Consider the following 23,927-nt stretch of genomic DNA (forward strand, 5'->3'; position numbering starts at 1 on the left):
CGGTCCTACAGGTTCTATGACTCGGCAATGAGAACGGGTAATTTTTTTTTTGCTGAAAGTTTTCTCAGATCTACTGTACTACCGTCATTTTTTTGAGGATTTTTGTTGTAGATGAAGACACGAGCCAATGAGGTTACACGACTAAGGAATATGACAACCAAAACTTTGCAGATCTGAGTTTTTAGATGAATATTAACAACCCAGATCTGTGTCCCGGTGTGGAAAACTTTTAGTGCTTTACACATTGATCACTTCACGTATATGTTTAAGTGTAACTTGGCTGTGACACTAGAATTAGAAATGTATTTTTGACTAACTTTGTGGTATGTATACATGATAAATGTCACAAGTAGGGAAGTGTTGTAAACTTGTAATGTACTGATCCAATTTTGCTTGGGTCTTCAGTTGGTTTTTGCTTATTTAGTATAATTGGAATATGCTAATATGTTTTAGTGATTATTGTGCTTAGCAGGTTTGTTGTATATCTTGCTGCAGACGTTTAGGGTGCATTATCCTTCTGTTAAGGGTGCTAAGGTTGTGACTGATAGGATAACAAGACGCATAAAAGGTTATGGTTTTGTGAAATTTGGAGATGGGAGTGAGCAATTACATGCTAAGACTGAAATGAATGGAAGGTTATGCTCAACCAGACCAATGCGAATTGGACCAGCAGCTAACAAAGAGAACGTGGGCGGTCAACAATATCCAAAAGTTACATGCTGTTGCTTTTACTCGCTCTCACAATTCAGATTGCTAATTTTATCTGCTTGGGTTCTTAATCTATGTCTTATTCGTTTAGTACCTTGTGAAATGATTTTGTTTAATTGGTTTCTTGGACTCTATGTTTGGTTTTCTTAAGAAGCTTACTATGATTTATCCATTCGCGATTTTGGTTGGTTCTTGTAGATAAAGACGAGCTTAATGTCGTCATTCCTTTTCCGTGCTTTGAGAATTACCGGCATTAATTCTATTAAAACATTGAATATGCAAAAAACTTATAAAACTCGTATTGTCTCAAACAAGGGCATCGAGAGGCTCTATCATATAAGGGCCTGGCAATGATTTCAGCAGAAATTGTTACCCTATAGAGGGTGGCCTTGCTTAGGTCAGTTTTCCATTTTATGTCATTAAATTAGCCTGCCATTTATTTAAGTTCCTCAAGGCAAAATCTGAATCAAACATTATTTCATCTCCTAATTCTCACCTTCAGCAACAAAAGGAAATCAAAATAGGAAATAATAATACTCTTAGCAATATATATCCTAATATGCTCGGTGTCGTTGCAGTAACAAACTCGCAGGTGTTGTAACGGGTCAAAACACATAATTTTAATACAATCAAAACAGTTCGGTAGAATCAAAAGACATTTTTAACTTTTATGCAAAGACATTTTTAACTTTTATGCATAAAAAGAAACATTTTCGTCACCCTTGACCGATTTAAATTTTCAGACCTATTTGAAGACTTCCTTTTTTTTCTTTAAATTTTATCTATTCAACCCGTTACATATTGTTAGTGATGGTAAGTTAACAAGGAGATAATGCTATGAATGCGGTGAAAGAGGTCATCTGTCATCGGCATGCTCGAAGAAACAAGCTGCTGATGTGGCGAATTCGATACATGAGGCTAATGACATGGAAGTTGAGAAAGCTGACTTGGCCCGTTTTATTTTGTGTGAAGTTTTATAAGCATCTATCTGCTTCTGTAGATTGGGAATCGGCTCGCGGAGGTTACAATGATCAGGTCAATACCCACAAGTCAGTGTTATGTCAAGTTATTGTGGATGTGATTCTTCTTATGTTGGCCTTCACAATGGTTTTATTATTATGGTATTTGACAAAGACGATCTGTGTCTGTAGGGCTGTTCATTTTTATCCAAAACCTGAAACTTGACCCGAATGCAAAGCCACCCGATGTGATTACATTAATGTAGGTACACTGGTTGTGTCTTCTAGATCTGATATGTTTGGATTTGAGCAGCAGTAGAGGAAACAACGAACTGATAGAATGGGGAAAGTGTCACCTAAAGAGAAAATGTCAAAGACTTCAAAGCAGAAGAAACGCGTACATGCTTCAAACAAGTATTTGAAGCCAGGTGCGCTTGCTCAGCTTCGTAATAGCAAGGCGTCAGCATCGAACGGGAAGAAGAAGGTTGATGTTATGGATGCAGAGAATAGTCAGCGCGTCACTTTGTTTCAGAATAAATATGAGTATGACAGCCATGTAATATTATCACCTGAAAAGTTCAGATATAGTAATGTGGTTGGACCACTTGATGTGCACAAGGAGAATAAGTTATCGAGAACACCTAAGACACCACGTGATCCATTTCCTAAAGTGGATCGATCCGATTATGAGTCCAGGCTTGAATCTCTTCCAATGGAGTTGCTGGTAATCCACATTTCATCTCTATTTACTATTGATCGGTAAATATATGACTCATTTTTCTGTAACTTGTGATTCAAGATCAAGATACTTTGCCACCTATGTCACACCCCGACCACGTAGAACATACAAAACGTGGCGGAAACGTCGGGGAGTGTCGTAACAGAATCAATTGTTTCAAATCCATGGCAAATGAAGTTTCGTTTTATAAATCAAACATGAAAGTTTACATTGTCTAAACAAGAATCAAAGTGTACATAACATAAATTAACTAGTTCTTGTCTCGTTTTAAGTCACTAAGGCACAGGTCCGCCTAAGTATGTCTTGATAAGTCCTATGCATCATCTCCTGAAAACACATGTGAAAATAGGTACGTCAGCATAAAAATGCCTGTGAGATACATTGGTTTTGTGAAAACGGAATTCATGACTTGAGTTTGAGAAAATGTTTAGTCATGAACCTCGTATTTTGCTTTGTCTTGTAAATCATTTGAAAAACGGTAAGATCAAATGATATGTATAAATAAGAGAACAATGCATGGTTAACTGAATAACCATGTAAAAAAAAAGAGTTTGTATAAGATTTGTTGTTTGTAAATCAATGTCTTGTGAAAAGCGTGTTATTTGTATAAAATGTTCTATGTTTCAAATTGAAATGATTCAAATAACGCTACGATATGTAATACCATACAAACACTTATATATAGGAAGTACCAGCGGCGTATCCACCATGCTTGTATCATATTACACATGCCTCGTTACTTAAATTACTTACTCAAACCAAACCATCAAGATGAAATGTTTAACAACGGTAGAAATGTTCATGTATAGTCAAATGTCTATTGTCAAATGTAATCCATGTCAACGGATACAACTGGTTTACACGGTTCAATGGTTACAGACGGTTCATGAAATCAAAGGGGTAAGATGGTTCACATAGTCAAATGGTTACAACGGTTCAAAATGTAGTGTAATGTGTTCATATGCTGGATGAGCATATGCAACAGAAATGCAATGTGACACAATGTACTACGTATGCACACAATGGGCGTACGTAGCAAGAAATGTATTGTAGAGTACAACGGTTCAAAATGTAGTATACTGTGTTCATATGCTGGATGAGCATATGCAACAGATGTGCAATGTGAAACAATGTACTACGTATGCACACAATGGGCGTACGTAGCATGAAATGTATTGTAGAGTACAACGGTTCAAAATGTAGAATAATGTGTTCATATGCTGGATGAGCATATGCAACAGATATGCAATGTGAAACAATGTACTACGTATGCACACAATGGGCGTACGTAGCATGAAATGTGATGTAAAGCAATGTACTAAGTACGCACACAATGGGCATACATAGCATAAACACAATGAAATTATGTACTATATATGTACTATCGAACATAGCAGTATATGATGTGAAAACCGGAAAGCATAAAAGTAGCAAGTAGGCACATGTGTTTCACCCCAAAACAGTTTGGAAAACAGTAAAAGAGGGGTTCAATGTACTCACCTGAGATTGCTTTGAGTTCCTTGTATAATAACCAGATAATGCTAAAGATCACGGAATACCAACGGCACCTAATAGGTAGCTTATGTTAATATACCAGACCAAATCGGAAGGATCGGACAGTACGCGGGTTCGAAAACCAAACGAGTATGGAGACTCGTGTAATATGGTTTAACAAAGCCTACATACTAAAATGAAACTTAACCTAAGTGCTTACGGTCCATCACGACCCGTTGAGGTAGCTTATGCCACCCTAACGCGTCATTCGCGTAGAACGCGTATGGAACGCCTAACATTGCGACCACAAGGTATAACCTCGGAAGGTTATAGCTATGGTCACCTAATATGTTTGGTCGGATCCTAAAGATCGACCAAATGGGTCGGGTTCGAAAGTATAAGCGATGGTTTAGATCGCTTACCTTACGACCCTATATAAGCAATATACTAAACGTGACGAGCTAAGCATGTTAGAACATGCTTAACTAAGTTTAGAAAAGAGGTTTGGCATCAAAACAAACGGCTTTGATGCTCACGAGTAGTTTGGTTACAAAATACGCAAGAATGCGCATTTTGGCCGAAACTACGACTCGTCACTGAGCCTAGATAATGGGGTAATCAGTAGGTATGGTCACTACGGACCATAACCATCGTGATCACGCTCACGTTATGAAGTTCCATGAACTTCGCATCGACCATAAGCTGGTCAATGCAGAAAGTCAACAAAACGTTGACTTTCGGACTCGAAAAGCGAATAAAAGAGCGAAAGAAGACTTACGGGGGGTCCCCGAGTGCTAATCTAGATCAAATAGCTCAGGTATGAAACAATGGTTCCAACTTAGAGCTTTAGATCTGATTCTTGTGGGTTTTTGGAACAAAGGGGGGGGGGGTATTTATAGGAAAAGTGGAACCGTTAGGATCGTTTATCGAATATCGTGCCGCGATCTCGAGCGTACACTTGTCAAAATATTGTGGTAAGTCAGATATTGGCTCTTGGCTCCTGATTGGGTGAAAGGGCATTGCCCCTTGATCGAACGAAAGGCCAAACTGCATTAAATGCAATATATTTTCTGTCTGACAGTCTCACGCGCCCCGCGTAAGGATTTGGGCAATCTTTACGCGGGCCGCCTGAAGTCCTCTGATCTGCACCACTTGCAGAATTTACACTTTTGGTCCCTGTTGCGTATTTAAGCCATTTTCAGCCCTTCCAAGGCCTGTAAAGCCAACTTTAAGGCCCTAAAATGATGTCTAAACATTGTGGACATGAAACATGCCCAAAAATATGTCGGATGTTGGTTCGTTTGGTCGTACGAACGCGATGTTCGCTTAATTACGACGGAATGCGCATAAGCGCGAAAAACGATCCAAATGACGTGACGAACGGATTTTTCTCATGCCAAACACTAAGGCATAATATAAGGATGCTTACATAAATTTTTGGATGTCCGGATGTATTCAGAACGTAAGTTATGCGCGAAAGTGCAAACTTGTGCACTTTTTGACACTTTTAGTCCCTGAATGATCCAAAAGTTTGTTTTAGCATGCCAAACACCTCAAAGCCTATTTCTAAGCTATGTAAAGGATATTTAAGGTATGTTTAACTTATGGACATGTTCCGGAATGTTCGTTACAGTTCAAATTGGCATACTTTTGCAGTTTGTCAAGTTTAGTCCCTGTAAGCGAATTAACTTGTTTTTTGCTATACCAAAGCCTTCAAAACTTATTTCTAAGTTATGTAAAGGTTATTTAAGGTATGTTGAGTATATGTTGATGTTCCGGAGTATTTGTCGCATTAAACCGAGTACATTTACGCACCAGTTTGCGTATAATTCTCCAGAAAGCGATATAAAGTTTGAAATTGAACAAGAATTAATATGTGCAAAAGATACACATATTTGTACAAGATCCCAAGTATGAAATACAATATTTCATTGGCTTGGTATTTGTTTGATGGTCGCGGTGACACAGGTGTCACAGTCTCCCCTACTTTAGGAAATTTCGTCCCGAAATTTATTCGTAGGAGTCTATTTGTGACTTTGCCAAATACCCACCAGCGATATGCAAGGCAATATCCTGTCATTTCCTTAACGGTCATTCTTCAGAAACGAAAATGAACAGACGGAGTCATTTTCCTCAACGAGTATTCTTCAGAAATGGAAATGAAGGATTACACAACGGATATTCATTTCCCCAACGGATAAATCATCAGAAACGAAAATGAACTAACAGAGTCATTTTCAACGGTTGCTTCATCAGAGTTGGAAATGAAGGATTTCACAACGGATATTCATTTCCCCAACGGATAAATCGTCAGAAACGAAAATGAACTAACGGAGTCATTTTCAACGGTTGCTTCATCAGAGTTGGAAATGAAGGATTACACAACGGATATTCATCTCCTCAACGGATAAATCTTCAGAAACGAAAATGAACTAAACGGAATCATTTTCAACGGTTGTTTCATCAGAGTTGGAAATGAAGGATTACACAACGGATATTCATTCCCTCAACGGATAAATCTTCAGAAACGAAAATGAACTAAACGGAATCATTTTCAACGGTTGCTTCATCAGAGTTGGAAATGAAGGATTACACAACGGATATTCATCTCCTCAACGGATAAATCTTCAGAAACGAAAATGAACTAAACGGAATCATTTTCAAGGGTTGTTTCATCAGAGTTGGAAATGAAGGATTACACAACGGATATTCATTCCCTCAACGGATAAATCTTCAGAACCGAAAATGAACTAAACGGAATCATTTTCAACGGTTGCTTCATCAGAGTTGGAAATGAAGGATTACACAACGAATATTCATTCCCTCAACGGATAAATCTTCAGAAACGAAAATGAACTAAACGGAATCATTTTCAACGGTTGTTTCATCGGAGTTGGAAATGAATAGGGTTAACTCTAGACACATGACAGAACTTGCTGTGATTTCTGTGCACTAAATTCCATAATTATGTATGCATCCATAATTACGTAATCCCTTGCACAGTCCGCACAGTTTGTTTTGTAATGTTTTGGGGAAGGATATCAAACTTGTGATGAGGGTGACTAGACTTCCATCGGTTCCTTTTAATTAGATCGACAGGGGATCTTCTTAGTTAGGCCACCAAGGAGTCCTTTCAGCTATATCATCACATGATATCCTTATCCAGCTTTTTGGATGAATCTGTTTAGCTAGACCACTCAAGGGTCTAATTATGAAGTAGTACTTTATAATCCAAAGGACTTAACTATAACATAGAAGTCCATTGAGGATTTTAAGTAATACTTTTGGGTATCCTACTATGAATCTCTTGTATAAGGATATGTAAGATTCTACGAGGATTTGGATAACATAATTTGGATCTCACAACAACACATAAGGGAACACATAAGCACATAGTCACATAATTGTTTAATTTGATCATAATTTGTTATTAACTTGTTATCGATTGAATACGGATATGGAAACCTGTCGACGGATCTCAATGTTCACTGGAATCTATCTGAGAAGATAGAAAGATCTCCCAAAATTCGATTTTTGATTACAAGGAATCACCACATTCGAATGAAGGTATACAACAATTAAAGACTTACGGGAAATTCCTAGGTACCCTATTAAGGATTTATAGTGGTACCTTGGGTATTCGTCTTGTGTTGTAACCTGCGCCTTGTACTTCATTTCCTCAGAATAAACGGGTACTTAGGAATTCCATGGAAGACGCAAGCAATTATAGAATGGGAGAATTTTGGGGGTAGTTTGTTCTTCAAGGAATACGGTTCCTTGATTGTCGGTATTGCAAGGGATATGTCGTTTATACATGCAACCATCGAAATACATTGCAATGTAAATGAAAGATTTATTTATAAACAACGATATCAACTGTTCCTTGGATGTGACACCTGTGTCACCGCGACCATCAAACAAATACCAAGCCGATGAAATATTGTATTTCATACTTGGGATCTTGTATAAATATGTGTATGTTTTGCACATATCAATTATTGTTCAATTTCAAACTCTACATTGCTTTCTAGAGCATTATACGCAAACTGGTGCGTAAACGTACTCAGTTTAATGCGACAAATACTCCGGAACATCAACATATACTCAACATACCTTAAATAACCTTTACATAACTTAGAAATAAGTTTTGAAGGCTTGGGTATAGCAAAAACAAGTTAATTCGCTTACAGGGACTAAACTTGACAAACTGCGAAAGTATGCCAATTTGAACTGTAACTAACATTCCGGAACATGTTCATAAGTTCAACATACCCTAAATATCCTCTACATAGCTTAGAAATAGGCTTTGAGGTGTTTGGTATGCTAAAACAAACTTTTGGATCATTCAGGGACTAAAAGTGTCAAAAAGTGCACAAGTTTGCACTTACGCGCATAACTTACGTTCTGAATACATCCGGACATCCAAAAATTTATGTAAGCATCCTTATATTATGCCTTAGTATTGGGCATGAGAAAAATCCATTCGTCGCGTCATTTGGATCGTCTTTCGCGCTTATGCGCATTCCGTCGTAATTAAGCGAATATCGCAATCGTACGGCCAAACGAACCGACATCCGGAATATTTTTGAGCATATTTCATGTCCCCTACACTTTAACTTCATCTTAGAGCCTTGAAATGAGGTTAACGGGGCTTAAACGTGCCAAAAATGGGCCAAAATACGTGTTTCTGAAGTGTAGGGACCAAAATTGTAAATTCTGATCTGGGAACCTTAGGCGGGGCGCGTAAGGATTTACCAAATCCTTACGCGGGGCGCGTGAGACTGTCAGACAGAAAAATCTTTGCATTTAATGCAGTTTGGCCTTTCGTTCGATCAAGGGGCAATGCCCTTTCACCCAATCAGGAGCCAAGGGCCAAGTTCTGACTTACCACAAGAATTTGACAAGTGTACGCTCGAGATCGCGGCACGATATTCGATAAACGATCCTAACGGTTCCACTTTTCCTATAAATACCCCCCCCTTTGTTCCAAAAACCCACAAAATCTGATCTTAAGGCTCTAAGTTGGAACCATTGTTCCATACCTGAGCTATTTGATCTAGATTAGCACTCGGGGACCTTCCGTAAGTCTTCTTTCGCTCTTTTATCGCTTTTCGAGTCCGAAAGTCAACATTTTGTTGACTTTCTGCATTGACCAGCTTATGGTCGATGCGAAGTTCATGGAACTTCATAACGTGAGCGTGATCACGATGGTTATAGTCCGTAGTGACTATACCTACTGATCACCACGTTAACTAGGCTCAGTGACGGGTCGTGGTTTCGGCCAAAATGTGCATTCTTGCATATTTTGTAACCAAACTACTCGTGAGCATCAAAGCCGTTTGTTTTGATGTCAAACCTGTTTTCTAAACTTAGTTAAGCATGTTCTAACATGCTTAGCTCGTCACTTTTAGTTTAGTGCTTATATAGGGTCGTAAGGTAAGCGATCTAAACCATCGCTTATACTTTCGAACCCGACCCATTTGGTCGATCATTATGATCCGACCAAACACATTGGGTGACCATAGCTATAACCTTCCGAGGTTATACCTTGTAGTCACGATGTTAGGCATTCCAGACGCGTTCTACGCGAACGACGCGTTAGGGTAGCATAAGCTACCTAAACGGGTCGTGATGGACCGTAAGCACTTAGGTTAGGTTTCATTATAGTATGTAGGCTTTGTTAAACCATATTACACGAGTCTCCATACTCGTTTGGTTTACGAACCCGCGTACTATCCGATCCTTACGATTTGGTCCGGTATATTAACATAGCTACCTATTAGGTGCCGTTTGATATCCCGTGATCTTTAGCATTATCTGGTTATTATACAAGGAATTCAAAGCAATCTCAGGTGAGTACATTGAACCCCTCTTTTACTGTTTTCTAAACTGTTTTGGGGTGAAACACATGTGCCTATCTGTTACTTTCATGCTTTCCTGTTTTCACATCATATACTTGCTATGTTCAATAGTACATATATAGTACATGATTTCATTGTGTTTATGCTATGTATGTCCATCGTGTGCATACTTAGCACAACACTCTACATTACATTTTCATGCTATGTATGCCCATTGTGTGCGTGCTTAGTACATCGTTTTACATTACATGCTATGTATGCCCATTGTGTGCATACGTAGTACATTGTTTCACATTGCATTACTGTTGCATATGCTCATCCAGCATATGAACACATTACACTACATTTTGAACCGTTGTACTCTACAATACATTCCATGCTACGTACGCCCATTGTGTGCATACGTAGTACATTGTTTCACATTGCATTACTGTTGCATATGCTCATCCAGCATATGAACACATTACACTACATTTTGAACCGTTGTACTCTACAATACATTTCATGCTACGTACGCCCATTGTGTGCATACGTAGTACATTGTTTCACATTGCATTTCTGTTGCACATGCTCATCCAGCATATGAACACATTATACTACATTTTGAACCGTTGTAACCATTTGACTATGTGAACCGTCTTAACCCTTCAATTTCATGAACCGTCTGTAACCATTGAACCGTGTAAACCAGTTGTATCCGTTGACATGGATTACATTTGACAATAGACATTTGACTATACATGAACATTTCTACTGTTGTTAAACATTTCATCTTGATGGTTTGGTTTGAGTAAGTGATTTAAGTAACGAGGCATGTGTAATATGATACAAGCATGGTGGATACGCCGCTGGTACTTCCTATATATAAGTGTTTGTATGGCATTACATATCGTAGCGTTATTTGAATCATTTCAATTTGAAACATAGAACATTTTATACAAATAACACGCTTTTCACAAGACATTGATTTACAAACAACAAATCTTATACAAACTCTTTTTTTTACATGGTTATTCAGTTAACCATGCATTGTTCTCTTATTTATACATATCATTTGATCTTACCGTTTTTCAAATGATTTACAAGAGAAAGCAAAATACGAGGTTCATGACTAAACATTTTCTCAAACTCAAGTCATGAATTCTGTTTTCACAAAACCAATGTATCTCACAAGCATTTTTATGCTGACGTACCTATTTTCACATGTGTTTTCAGGAGATGATGCATAGGACTTATCAAGACATACTTAGGCGGACCTGTGCCTTAGTGACTTAAAACGAGACAAGAACTAGTTAATTTATGTTATGCACACTTTGATTCTTGTTTAGACAATGTAAACTTTCATGTTTGATTTATAAAACGAAACTTCATTTGCCATGGATTTGAAACAATTGATTCTGTTACAACACTCCCCGACGTTTCCGCCACGTTTTGTATGCTCTACGTGGTCGGGGTGTGACAGAAAAGATGGTATCAGAGCCAATGGTTATAGGGAATTAGGTTATTAGTAATGCTTTGACCTAGTCTATAACCTTCCTAGGAACCTAACGCGAGTTTACTTGCGTTTAGTCACAAAACAATACCGTCACCTACCCTTAGGCGACGACCACAACAAGAACATAAATTTCAAAACCGCCTTGAAAGCTAATCATCTGTTCTAGGATGATTGATTACTAGGTTTTGAACCCTCTATTGTAAGGTTTTGAACCCTTTGTTATAAGGTTTTGAATCCCTTTGAATTTTCAAAACTCCCGTCAAAGTTTTGGGTCCTAAATAGTGTGAACACGTGCGAACTGGAAGGGTGAATGCCTGTACCCTGGGTTTTCTGTCTAAGGTTAGAGTGTTCGTACAAATCCGCATAATCGGACCAGTCACTCTTACCTGGGAACTCTTGGGGTGAGTGTCCACTTATAGGCGAGCATGTCTTCGCGATACACTATGAGGATCTATTTGCTTTGATTCAGCCCTGGTGTTGTTTGTTTGCTTCATGATTCAAACAAGTGACCATCAACCGTGATTATGGTCAGTGATTGTAACATCCTATTCTTACCCAATACCATTTTATTTGTTTCCTTTCATGTTTTCCTCTTTTAGAATGCCTCCTCGACGCGAACACCAGATAGCAACTGCCGAGCTGGCAGAAATTATTGCGCAACAGATGGCTGCTCAATTCCCAAATCTCTTTGCTCAATGGAACCAAGCCAACATCAACAACAATGGTACATGCAATTTCAAGAACTTTAACTCGGCTAAACCACACAAGTTTAGTGGTTCTGAGGGAGCAACTGGGCTTCTCCAATGGTTCGAGAGCATCGAGAATACCTTTCGCCACGTGCAGTGTCTGGAAAATCGCAAGGTCGAGTTTTCTTCGAGTGTGTTTCAGAAGAGGGCTCTTACATGGTGGAACGGGGTAATGAGAGACCGTGGTGCAGATGTTGCTCTAGCACAAACATGGGCTGAACTGAGAGCTCTTATGATGAGAGAGTTTTGTCCTCGTCATGAACAACGAGCGTTGGAGAAGGAGTTTGATGATTTGAAACAAGATAGGGGCGAACACAGGGCATATACTGATAGGTTTGAGGAGTTGAGTCTACTTTGCCCGACTATGGTCGCACCACTCGACAAGGCTATCGAAAGGTACATCGACGGCCTGCCTGACTCGGTACAAGACATTGTCACTGGTAGCAACCCTACCACACTCCGTCAGGCCATTGAGCTATCTGCAACCTTGACTGAATCGCAGATCAGAAAGCATAAACTTTTTCGAAAAGGTGACAAGAAATCGGCCGGGGAATCGAACCCAATCGAGGAATCAAAGACCATGGATGAACAGACTGAATCTCCTAAGAAGTCAAGGAAGCGAAAGGCTTCTCAGAACTTCGCCGTGGTCGCTCACAATGGTCAAGCCGTCCCCAACCAACCAGCTCAACCCCCTGCTAGAAAACCATACAATGGAACTGCACCCTTGTGCAACCAATGTAGCCTCCATCATCACGCCAATGTACAGTGCCGCAAATGCCAAACTTGTGGACTCATAGGCCATACAACAAGAATCTGCCCAGCTGCAGCTGCACCAAACCAAGCTGGCAACAATCCCGCTCAAGGTCGTTTCCTACCAGGTTCTTGTTTCAACTGTGGCGAGATGGGTCATTTCCGAAGAAATTGCCCAAAGCTTGCTAATGCAAATCCAGCACAAGGATGATCACCCGACTGACTAGAAGACAACATCGTTTAGAAATAATCATGTCTTATGTATTAAGTTTCTTTTGTTGTCAAGATCCAAGGAACAGTTGATATCGTTGTTTATAAATAAATCTTTCATTTACATTGCAATGTATTTCGATGGTTGCATGTATAAACGACATATCCCTTGCAATACCGACAATCAAGGAACCGTATTCCTTGAAGAACAAACTACCCCCAAAATTCTCCCATTCTATAATCGCTTGCGTCTTCCACGGGATTCCTAAGTACCCGTTTATTCTAAGGAAACGAAGTACAAGGCGCAGGTTACAACACAAGACGAATACCCAAGGTACCACTATAAATCCTTAATAGGGTACCTAGGAATTTCCCGTAAGTCTTTAATTGTTGTATACCTTCATTCGAATGTGGTGATTCCTTGTAATCAAAAATCAAATTTTGGGAGATCTTTCTATCTTCTCAGATAGATTCCAGTGAACATTGAGATCCATCGACAGGTTTCCATATCCGTATTCAATCGATAACAAGTTAATAACAAATTATGATCAAATTAAACAATTATGTGACTATGTGCTTATGTGTTTCCTTATGTATTGTTGTGTGATCCAAATTATGTTATCCAAATCTTCGTAGAATCTTACATATCCGTGTACAAGAGATTCATAGTAGGATGCCCAAAGGTATTACTTAAAATCCTCAATGGACTTCTATGTTATAGTTAAGTCCCTCGGATTATAAAGTACTACTTCATAATTAGACCCCTTGAGTGGTCTAGCTAAACAGATTCATCCAAAAATCTGGTTAGGGATATCATGTGATGATATAGCTGAAAGGACTCCTTGGTGGCCTAACCAAGAGGATCCCCTGTCGATCTAATTAAAAGGAACCGATGGAAGTCTAGTCACCCTCGTCACAAGTTTGATATCCTTCCCCAAAACATTACAAAACAAACTGTGCGGACTGTACAAGGGATTACGTAATTATGGATGCATACATAATTATGGAATTTAGTGCACAGAAATCACAGCAAGTTCTGTCATGTGTCTAGAGTTAACCCTATTCATTTCCAATTCTGATGAAGCATCCGTTGAGGAAAAATGAACTAGCTATTCATTTTTCACTTCTGAAGAATATCCGTTGAGGAAATGAATATCCGTTTATCCTTCATTTCCAAATCTGAAGAATACCCGTCGAGGAAAATGACTCCGTTTGTTCATTTTCGTTCTGAAGATTTATCCGTTGAGGAAATGAATATCCGTTTATCCTTCATTTCCAAATCTGAAGAATACCCGTCGAGGAAAATGACTCCGTTTGTTCATTTTCGTTCTGAAGATTTATCCGTTGAGGAAATGAATATCCGTTTATCCTTCATTTCCAAATCTGAAGAATACCCGTTGAAGATGACCCCGTTTGTTCATTTTCGTTTCTGAAGATTATCCGTTGAGGAAATGAATATCCGTTGTGTAATCCTTCATTTCCAACTCTGAGGAAGCAACCGTTGAAGATGACTCCGTTTGTTCATTTTCGTTTCTGAAGATTATCCGTTGAGGAAATGAATATCCGTTGTGTAATCCTTCATTTCCAACTCTGAGGAAGCAACCGTCGAAGATGACTCCGTTAGTTCATTTTCGTTTCTGAAGATTATCCGTCGAGGAAATGAATATCCGTTGTGTAATACTTCATTTCCAACTCTGAGGAAGCAACCATTGAAGATGACCCCATTTGTTCATTTTCGTTTCTGAAGATTATCCGTTGAGGAAATGAATATCCGTTGTGTAACCCTTCATTTCCAATTCTGATGAAGTAACCATTGAAAATGACCCGTCTGTTCATTTTCGTTTCGGAAGAATGACCGTTAAGGAAATGACAAGATATTGCCTTACATATCATTGGTGGTTATTTGGCAAATTCACAAATAGACTCCTACGAATAAATTTCGGGACGAAATTTCCTAAAGTAGGGGAGACTGTGACACCTGTGTCACCGCGACCATCAAACAAATACCAAGCCGATGAAATATTGTATTTCATACTTGGGATCTTGTATAAATATGTGTATGTTTTGCACATATCAATTATTGTTCAATTTCAAACTCTACATTGCTTTCTAGAGCATTATACGCAAACTGGTGCGTAAACGTACTCAGTTTAATGCGACAAATACTCCGGAACATCAACATATACTCAACATACCTTAAATAACCTTTACATAACTTAGAAATAAGTTTTGAAGGCTTGGGTATAGCAAAAACAAGTTAATTCGCTTACAGGGACTAAACTTGACAAACTGCGAAAGTATGCCAATTTGAACTGTAACTAACATTCCGGAACATGTTCATAAGTTAAACATCCCCTAAATATCCTCTACATAGCTTAGAAATAGGCTTTGAGGTGTTTGGTATGCTAAAACAAACTTTTGGATCATTCAGGGACTAAAAGTGTCAAAAAGTGCACAAGTTTGCACTTACGCGCATAACTTACGTTCTGAATACATCCGGACATCCAAAAATTTATGTAAGCATCCTTATATTATGCCTTAGTATTGGGCATGAGAAAAATCCATTCGTCGCGTCATTTGGATCGTCTTTCGCGCTTATGCGCATTCCGTCGTAATTAAGCGAATATCGCAATCGTACGGCCAAACGAACCGACATCCGGAATATTTTTGAGCATATTTCATGTCCCCTACACTTTAACTTCATCTTAGAGCCTTGAAATGAGGTTAACGGGGCTTAAACGTGCCAAAAATGGGCCAAAATACGTGTTTCAGAAGTGTAGGGACCAAAATTGTAAATTCTGATCTGGGAACCTTAGGCGGGGCGCGTAAGGATTTACCAAATCCTTACGCGGGGCGCGTGAGACTGTCAGACAGAAAAATCTTTGCATTTAATGCAGTTTGGCCTTTCGTTCGATCAAGGGGCAATGCCCTTTCACCCAATCAGGAGCCAAGGGCCAAGTTCTGACTTACCACAAGAATTTGACAAGTGTACGCTCGAGATCGCGGCACGATATTCGATAAACGATCCTAACGGTTCCACTTTTCCTATAAATACCCCCCCCCCTTTGTTCCAAAAACCCACAAAATCTGATCTTAAGGCTCTAAGTTGGAACCATTGTTCCATACCTGAGCTATTTGATCTAGATTAGCACTCGGGGACCTTCCGTAAGTCTTCTTTCGCTCTTTTATCGCTTTTCGAGTCCGAAAGTCAACATTTTGTTGACTTTCTGCATTGACCAGCTTATGGTCGATGCGAAGTTCATGGAACTTCATAACGTGAGCGTGATCACGATGGTTATAGTCCGTAGTGACTATACCTACTGATCACCACGTTAACTAGGCTCAGTGACGGGTCGTGGTTTCGGCCAAAATGTGCATTCTTGCATATTTTGTAACCAAACTACTCGTGAGCATCAAAGCCGTTTGTTTTGATGTCAAACCTGTTTTCTAAACTTAGTTAAGCATGTTCTAACATGCTTAGCTCGTCACTTTTAGTTTAGTGCTTATATAGGGTCGTAAGGTAAGCGATCTAAACCATCGCTTATACTTTCGAACCCGACCCATTTGGTCGATCATTATGATCCGACCAAACACATTGGGTGACCATAGCTATAACCTTCCGAGGTTATACCTTGTAGTCACGATGTTAGGCGTTCCAGACGCGTTCTACGCGAACGACGCGTTAGGGTAGCATAAGCTACCTAAACGGGTCGTGATGGACCGTAAGCACTTAGGTTAGGTTTCATTATAGTATGTAGGCTTTGTTAAACCATATTACACGAGTCTCCATACTCGTTTGGTTTACGAACCCGCGTACTATCCGATCCTTACGATTTGGTCCGGTATATTAACATAGCTACCTATTAGGTGCCGTTTGATATCCCGTGATCTTTAGCATTATCTGGTTATTATACAAGGAATTCAAAGCAATCTCAGGTGAGTACATTGAACCCCTCTTTTACTGTTTTCTAAACTGTTTTGGGGTGAAACACATGTGCCTATCTGTTACTTTCATGCTTTCCTGTTTTCACATCATATACTTGCTATGTTCAATAGTACATATATAGTACATGATTTCATTGTGTTTATGCTATGTATGTCCATCGTGTGCATACTTAGCACAACACTCTACATTACATTTTCATGCTATGTATGCCCATTGTGTGCGTGCTTAGTACATCGTTTTACATTACATGCTATGTATGCCCATTGTGTGCATACGTAGTACATTGTTTCACATTGCATTACTGTTGCATATGCTCATCCAGCATATGAACACATTACACTACATTTTGAACCGTTGTACTCTACAATACATTCCATGCTACGTACGCCCATTGTGTGCATACGTAGTACATTGTTTCACATTGCATTACTGTTGCATATGCTCATCCAGCATATGAACACATTACACTACATTTTGAACCGTTGTACTCTACAATACATTTCATGCTACGTACGCCCATTGTGTGCATACGTAGTACATTGTTTCACATTGCATTTCTGTTGCACATGCTCATCCAGCATATGAACACATTATACTACATTTTGAACCGTTGTAACCATTTGACTATGTGAACCGTCTTAACCCTTCAATTTCATGAACCGTCTGTAACCATTGAACCGTGTAAACCAGTTGTATCCGTTGACATGGATTACATTTGACAATAGACATTTGACTATACATGAACATTTCTACTGTTGTTAAACATTTCATCTTGATGGTTTGGTTTGAGTAAGTGATTTAAGTAACGAGGCATGTGTAATATGATACAAGCATGGTGGATACGCCGCTGGTACTTCCTATATATAAGTGTTTGTATGGCATTACATATCGTAGCGTTATTTGAATCATTTCAATTTGAAACATAGAACATTTTATACAAATAACACGCTTTTCACAAGACATTGATTTACAAACAACAAATCTTATACAAACTCTTTTTTTACATGGTTATTCAGTTAACCATGCATTGTTCTCTTATTTATACATATCATTTGATCTTACCGTTTTTCAAATGATTTACAAGAGAAAGCAAAATACGAGGTTCATGACTAAACATTTTCTCAAACTCAAGTCATGAATTCTGTTTTCACAAAACCAATGTATCTCACAAGCATTTTTATGCTGACGTACCTATTTTCACATGTGTTTTCAGGAGATGATGCATAGGACTTATCAAGACATACTTAGGCGGACCTGTGCCTTAGTGACTTAAAACGAGACAAGAACTAGTTAATTTATGTTATGCACACTTTGATTCTTGTTTAGACAATGTAAACTTTCATGTTTGATTTATAAAACGAAACTTCATTTGCCATGGATTTGAAACAATTGATTCTGTTACAACACTCCCCGACGTTTCCGCCACGTTTTGTATGCTCTACGTGGTCGGGGTGTGACATTGGATCTTGACAACAAAAGAAACTTAATACATAAGACATGATTATTTCTAAACGATGTTGTCTTCTAGTCAGTCGGGTGATCATCCTTGTGCTGGATTTGCATTAGCAAGCTTCGGGCAATTTCTTCGGAAATGACCCATCTCGCCACAGTTGAAACAAGAACCTGGTAGGAAACGACCTTGAGCGGGATTGTTGCCAGCTTGGTTTGGTGCAGCTGCAGCTGGGCAGATTCTTGTTGTATGGCCTATGAGTCCACAAGTTTGGCATTTGCGGCACTGTACATTGGCGTGATGATGGAGGCTACATTGGTTGCACAAGGGTGCAGTTCCATTGTATGGTTTTCTAGCAGGGGGTTGAGCTGGTTGGTTGGGGACGGCTTGACCATTGTGAGCGACCACGGCGAAGTTCTGAGAAGCCTTTCACTTCCTTGACTTCTTAGGAGATTCAGTCTTTTCATCCATGGTCTTTGATTCCTCGATTGGGTTCGATTCCCCGGCCGATTTCTTGTCACCTTTTCGAAAAAGTTTATGCTTTCTGATCTGCGATTCAGTCAAGGTTGCAGATAGCTCAATGGCCTGACGGAGTGTGGTAGGGTTGCTACCAGTGACAATGTCTTGTATCGAGTCAGGCAGGCCGTCGATGTACCTTTCGGTAGCCTTGTCGAGTGGGGCGACCATAGTCGGGAAAAGTAGACTCAACTCCTCAAACCTATCAGTATATGCCCTGTGTTCGCCACTATCTTGTTTCAAATCATCAAACTCCTTCTCCAACGCTCGTTGTTCATGACGAGGACAAAACTCTCTCATCATAAGTGCTCTCAGTTCAGCCCATGTTTGTGCTAGAGCAACATCTACACCACGGTCTCTCATTACCCCGTTCCACCATGTAAGAGCCCTCTTCTGAAACACACTTGAAGAAAACTCGACCTTGCGATTTTCCGGACACTGCACGTGGCGAAAGGTATTCTCGATGCTCTCGAACCATTGGAGAAGCCCAGTTGCTCCCTCAGAACCACTAAACTTGAGTGGTTTAGCCGAGTTAAAGTTCTTGAAATTGCATGTACCATTGTTGTTGTTGTTGGCTTGGTTCCATTGAGCAAAGAGATTTGGGAATTGAGCAGCCATCTGCTGCGCAATAATTTCTGCCAGCTCGGCAGTTGCTATCTGGTGTTCGCGTCGAGGAGGCATTCTAAAAGAGGAAAACATGAAAGGAAACAAATAAAATGGTATTGGGTAAGAATAGGATGTTACAATCACTGACCATAATCACGGTTGATGGTCACTTGTTTGAATCATGAAGCAAACAAACAACACCAGGGCTGAATCAAAGCAAATAGATCCTCATAGTGTATCGCGAAGACATGCTCGCCTATAAGTGGACACTCACCCCAAGAGTTCCCAGGTAAGAGTGACTGGTCCGATTATGCGGATTTGTACGAACACTCTAACCTTAGACAGAAAACCCAGGGTACAGGCATTCACCCTTCCAGTTCGCACGTGTTCACACTATTTAGGACCCAAAACTTTGACGGGAGTTTTGAAAATTCAAAGGGGTTCAAAACCTTATAACAAAGGGTTCAAAACCTTACAATAGAGGGTTCAAAACCTAGTAATCAATCATCCTAGAACAGATGATTAGCTTTCAAGGCGGTTTTGAAATTTATGTTCTTGTTGTGGTCGTCGCCTAAGGGTAGGTGACGGTATTGTTTTGTGACTAAACGCAAGTAAACTCGCGTTAGGTTCCTAGGAAGGTTATAGACTAGGTCAAAGCATTACTAATAACCTAATTCCCTATAACCATTGGCTCTGATACCATCTTTTCTGTCACACCCCGACCACGTAGAACATACAAAACGTGGCGGAAACGTCGGGGAGTGTCGTAACAGAATCAATTGTTTCAAATCCATGGCAAATGAAGTTTCGTTTTATAAATCAAACATGAAAGTTTACATTGTCTAAACAAGAATCAAAGTGTACATAACATAAATTAACTAGTTCTTGTCTCGTTTTAAGTCACTAAGGCACAGGTCCGCCTAAGTATGTCTTGATAAGTCCTATGCATCATCTCCTGAAAACACATGTGAAAATAGGTACGTCAGCATAAAAATGCCTGTGAGATACATTGGTTTTGTGAAAACGGAATTCATGACTTGAGTTTGAGAAAATGTTTAGTCATGAACCTCGTATTTTGCTTTGTCTTGTAAATCATTTGAAAAACGGTAAGATCAAATGATATGTATAAATAAGAGAACAATGCATGGTTAACTGAATAACCATGTAAAAAAAGAGTTTGTATAAGATTTGTTGTTTGTAAATCAATGTCTTGTGAAAAGCGTGTTATTTGTATAAAATGTTCTATGTTTCAAATTGAAATGATTCAAATAACGCTACGATATGTAATACCATACAAACACTTATATATAGGAAGTACCAGCGGCGTATCCACCATGCTTGTATCATATTACACATGCCTCGTTACTTAAATTACTTACTCAAACCAAACCATCAAGATGAAATGTTTAACAACGGTAGAAATGTTCATGTATAGTCAAATGTCTATTGTCAAATGTAATCCATGTCAACGGATACAACTGGTTTACACGGTTCAATGGTTACAGACGGTTCATGAAATCAAAGGGGTAAGATGGTTCACATAGTCAAATGGTTACAACGGTTCAAAATGTAGTGTAATGTGTTCATATGCTGGATGAGCATATGCAACAGAAATGCAATGTGAAACAATGTACTACGTATGCACACAATGGGCGTACGTAGCATGAAATGTATTGTAGAGTACAACGGTTCAAAATGTAGTATACTGTGTTCATATGCTGGATGAGCATATGCAACAGATATGCAATGTGAAACAATGTACTACGTATGCACACAATGGGCGTACGTAGCATGAAATGTATTGTAGAGTACAACGGTTCAAAATGTAGAATAATGTGTTCATATGCTGGATGAGCATATGCAACAGATATGCAATGTGAAACAATGTACTACGTATGCACACAATGGGCGTACGTAGCATGAAATGTGATGTAAAGCAATGTACTAAGTACGCACACAATGGGCATACATAGCATAAACACAATGAAATTATGTACTATATATGTACTATCGAACATAGCAGTATATGATGTGAAAACCGGAAAGCATAAAAGTAGCAAGTAGGCACATGTGTTTCACCCCAAAACAGTTTGGAAAACAGTAAAAGAGGGGTTCAATGTACTCACCTGAGATTGCTTTGAGTTCCTTGTATAATAACCAGATAATGCTAAAGATCACGGAATACCAACGGCACCTAATAGGTAGCTTATGTTAATATACCAGACCAAATCGGAAGGATCGGACAGTACGCGGGTTCGAAAACCAAACGAGTATGGAGACTCGTGTAATATGGTTTAACAAAGCCTACATACTAAAATGAAACTTAACCTAAGTGCTTACGGTCCATCACGACCCGTTGAGGTAGCTTATGCCACCCTAACGCGTCATTCGCGTAGAACGCGTATGGAACGCCTAACATTGCGACCACAAGGTACAACCTCGGAAGGTTATAGCTATGGTCACCTAATATGTTTGGTCGGATCCTAAAGATCGACCAAATGGGTCGGGTTCGAAAGTATAAGCGATGGTTTAGATCGCTTACCTTACGACCCTATATAAGCAATATACTAAACGTGACGAGCTAAGCATGTTAGAACATGCTTAACTAAGTTTAGAAAACAGGTTTGGCATCAAAACAAACGGCTTTGATGCTCACGAGTAGTTTGGTTACAAAATACGCAAGAATGCGCATTTTGGCCGAAACTACGACTCGTCACTGAGCCTAGATAATGGGGTAATCAGTAGGTATGGTCACTACGGACCATAACCATCGTGATCACGCTCACGTTATGAAGTTCCATGAACTTCGCATCGACCATAAGCTGGTCAATGCAGAAAGTCAACAAAACGTTGACTTTCGGACTCGAAAAGCGAATAAAAGAGCGAAAGAAGACTTACGGAGGGTCCTCGAGTGCTAATCTAGATCAAATAGCTCAGGTATGAAACAATGGTTCCAACTTAGAGCTTTAGATCTGATTCTTGTGGGTTTTTGGAACAAAGGGGGGGGGGGTATTTATAGGAAAAGTGGAACCGTTAGGATCGTTTATCGAATATCGTGCCGCGATCTCGAGCGTACACTTGTCAAAATATTGTGGTAAGTCAGATATTGGCTCTTGGCTCCTGATTGGGTGAAAGGGCATTGCCCCTTGATCGAACGAAAGGCCAAACTGCATTAAATGCAATATATTTTCTGTCTGACAGTCTCACGCGCCCCGCGTAAGGATTTGGGCAATCTTTACGCGGGCCGCCTGAAGTCCTCTGATCTGCACCACTTGCAGAATTTACACTTTTGGTCCCTGTTGCGTATTTAAGCCATTTTCAGCCCTTCCAAGGCCTGTAAAGCCAACTTTAAGGCCCTAAAATGATGTCTAAACATTGTGGACATGAAACATGCCCAAAAATATGTCGGATGTTGGTTCGTTTGGTCGTACGAACGCGATGTTCGCTTAATTACGACGGAATGCGCATAAGCGCGAAAAACGATCCAAATGACGTGACGAACGGATTTTTCTCATGCCAAACACTAAGGCATAATATAAGGATGCTTACATAAATTTTTGGATGTCCGGATGTATTCAGAACGTAAGTTATGCGCGAAAGTGCAAACTTGTGCACTTTTTGACACTTTTAGTCCCTGAATGATCCAAAAGTTTGTTTTAGCATGCCAAACACCTCAAAGCCTATTTCTAAGCTATGTAAAGGATATTTAAGGTATGTTTAACTTATGGACATGTTCCGGAATGTTCGTTACAGTTCAAATTGGCATACTTTTGCAGTTTGTCAAGTTTAGTCCCTGTAAGCGAATTAACTTGTTTTTTGCTATACCAAAACCTTCAAAACTTATTTCTAAGTTATGTAAAGGTTATTTAAGGTATGTTGAGTATATGTTGATGTTCCGGAGTATTTGTCGCATTAAACCGAGTACATTTACGCACCAGTTTGCGTATAATTCTCCAGAAAGCGATATAAAGTTTGAAATTGAACAAGAATTAATATGTGCAAAAGATACACATATTTGTACAAGATCCCAAGTATGAAATACAATATTTCATTGGCTTGGTATTTGTTTGATGGTCGCGGTGACACAGGTGTCACAACCTACACCATGATCATCTTAAAGCGGTTTTCCATGTCTCTGAGAGAGTCAGAAAAGCTGTAAGTTTTCTCCTAATCTCGAATTCATTTTTGTTTCTATACGTGTCGCCAAAGGTTAATTAGTTACATATAAGAAAATTTTCAAAAATTGGTTTGAATATTCATTCTTCAGGTTGCGATAGCTCGCTAGTTCTATCTCAACTACACTACGCCAGATCGGTCTCGACAAGAAATATCATCAATGAATGTTCATCGATCAATTGATTCATTCTCAAAATTATGTGATTCAATCGTTAATTTTGCCTGTTCAGATCTCAGTATAAATAATTTGTTCATGTTGAATACGATTTGA

At 39.3% G+C, this 23,927-nt stretch overlaps 1 pseudogene; it reads left to right on the top strand.

Moving 5' to 3' along the window:
• Positions 1-1,882: 1,882 nt before the first annotated feature.
• Positions 1,883-23,927, top strand: LOC110928388 (annotated as a pseudogene).

This window comes from Helianthus annuus, chromosome 7 (assembly GCF_002127325.2).
Source record: "Helianthus annuus cultivar XRQ/B chromosome 7, HanXRQr2.0-SUNRISE, whole genome shotgun sequence".
NCBI classification, from domain to species: Eukaryota; Viridiplantae; Streptophyta; class Magnoliopsida; order Asterales; family Asteraceae; genus Helianthus; species Helianthus annuus.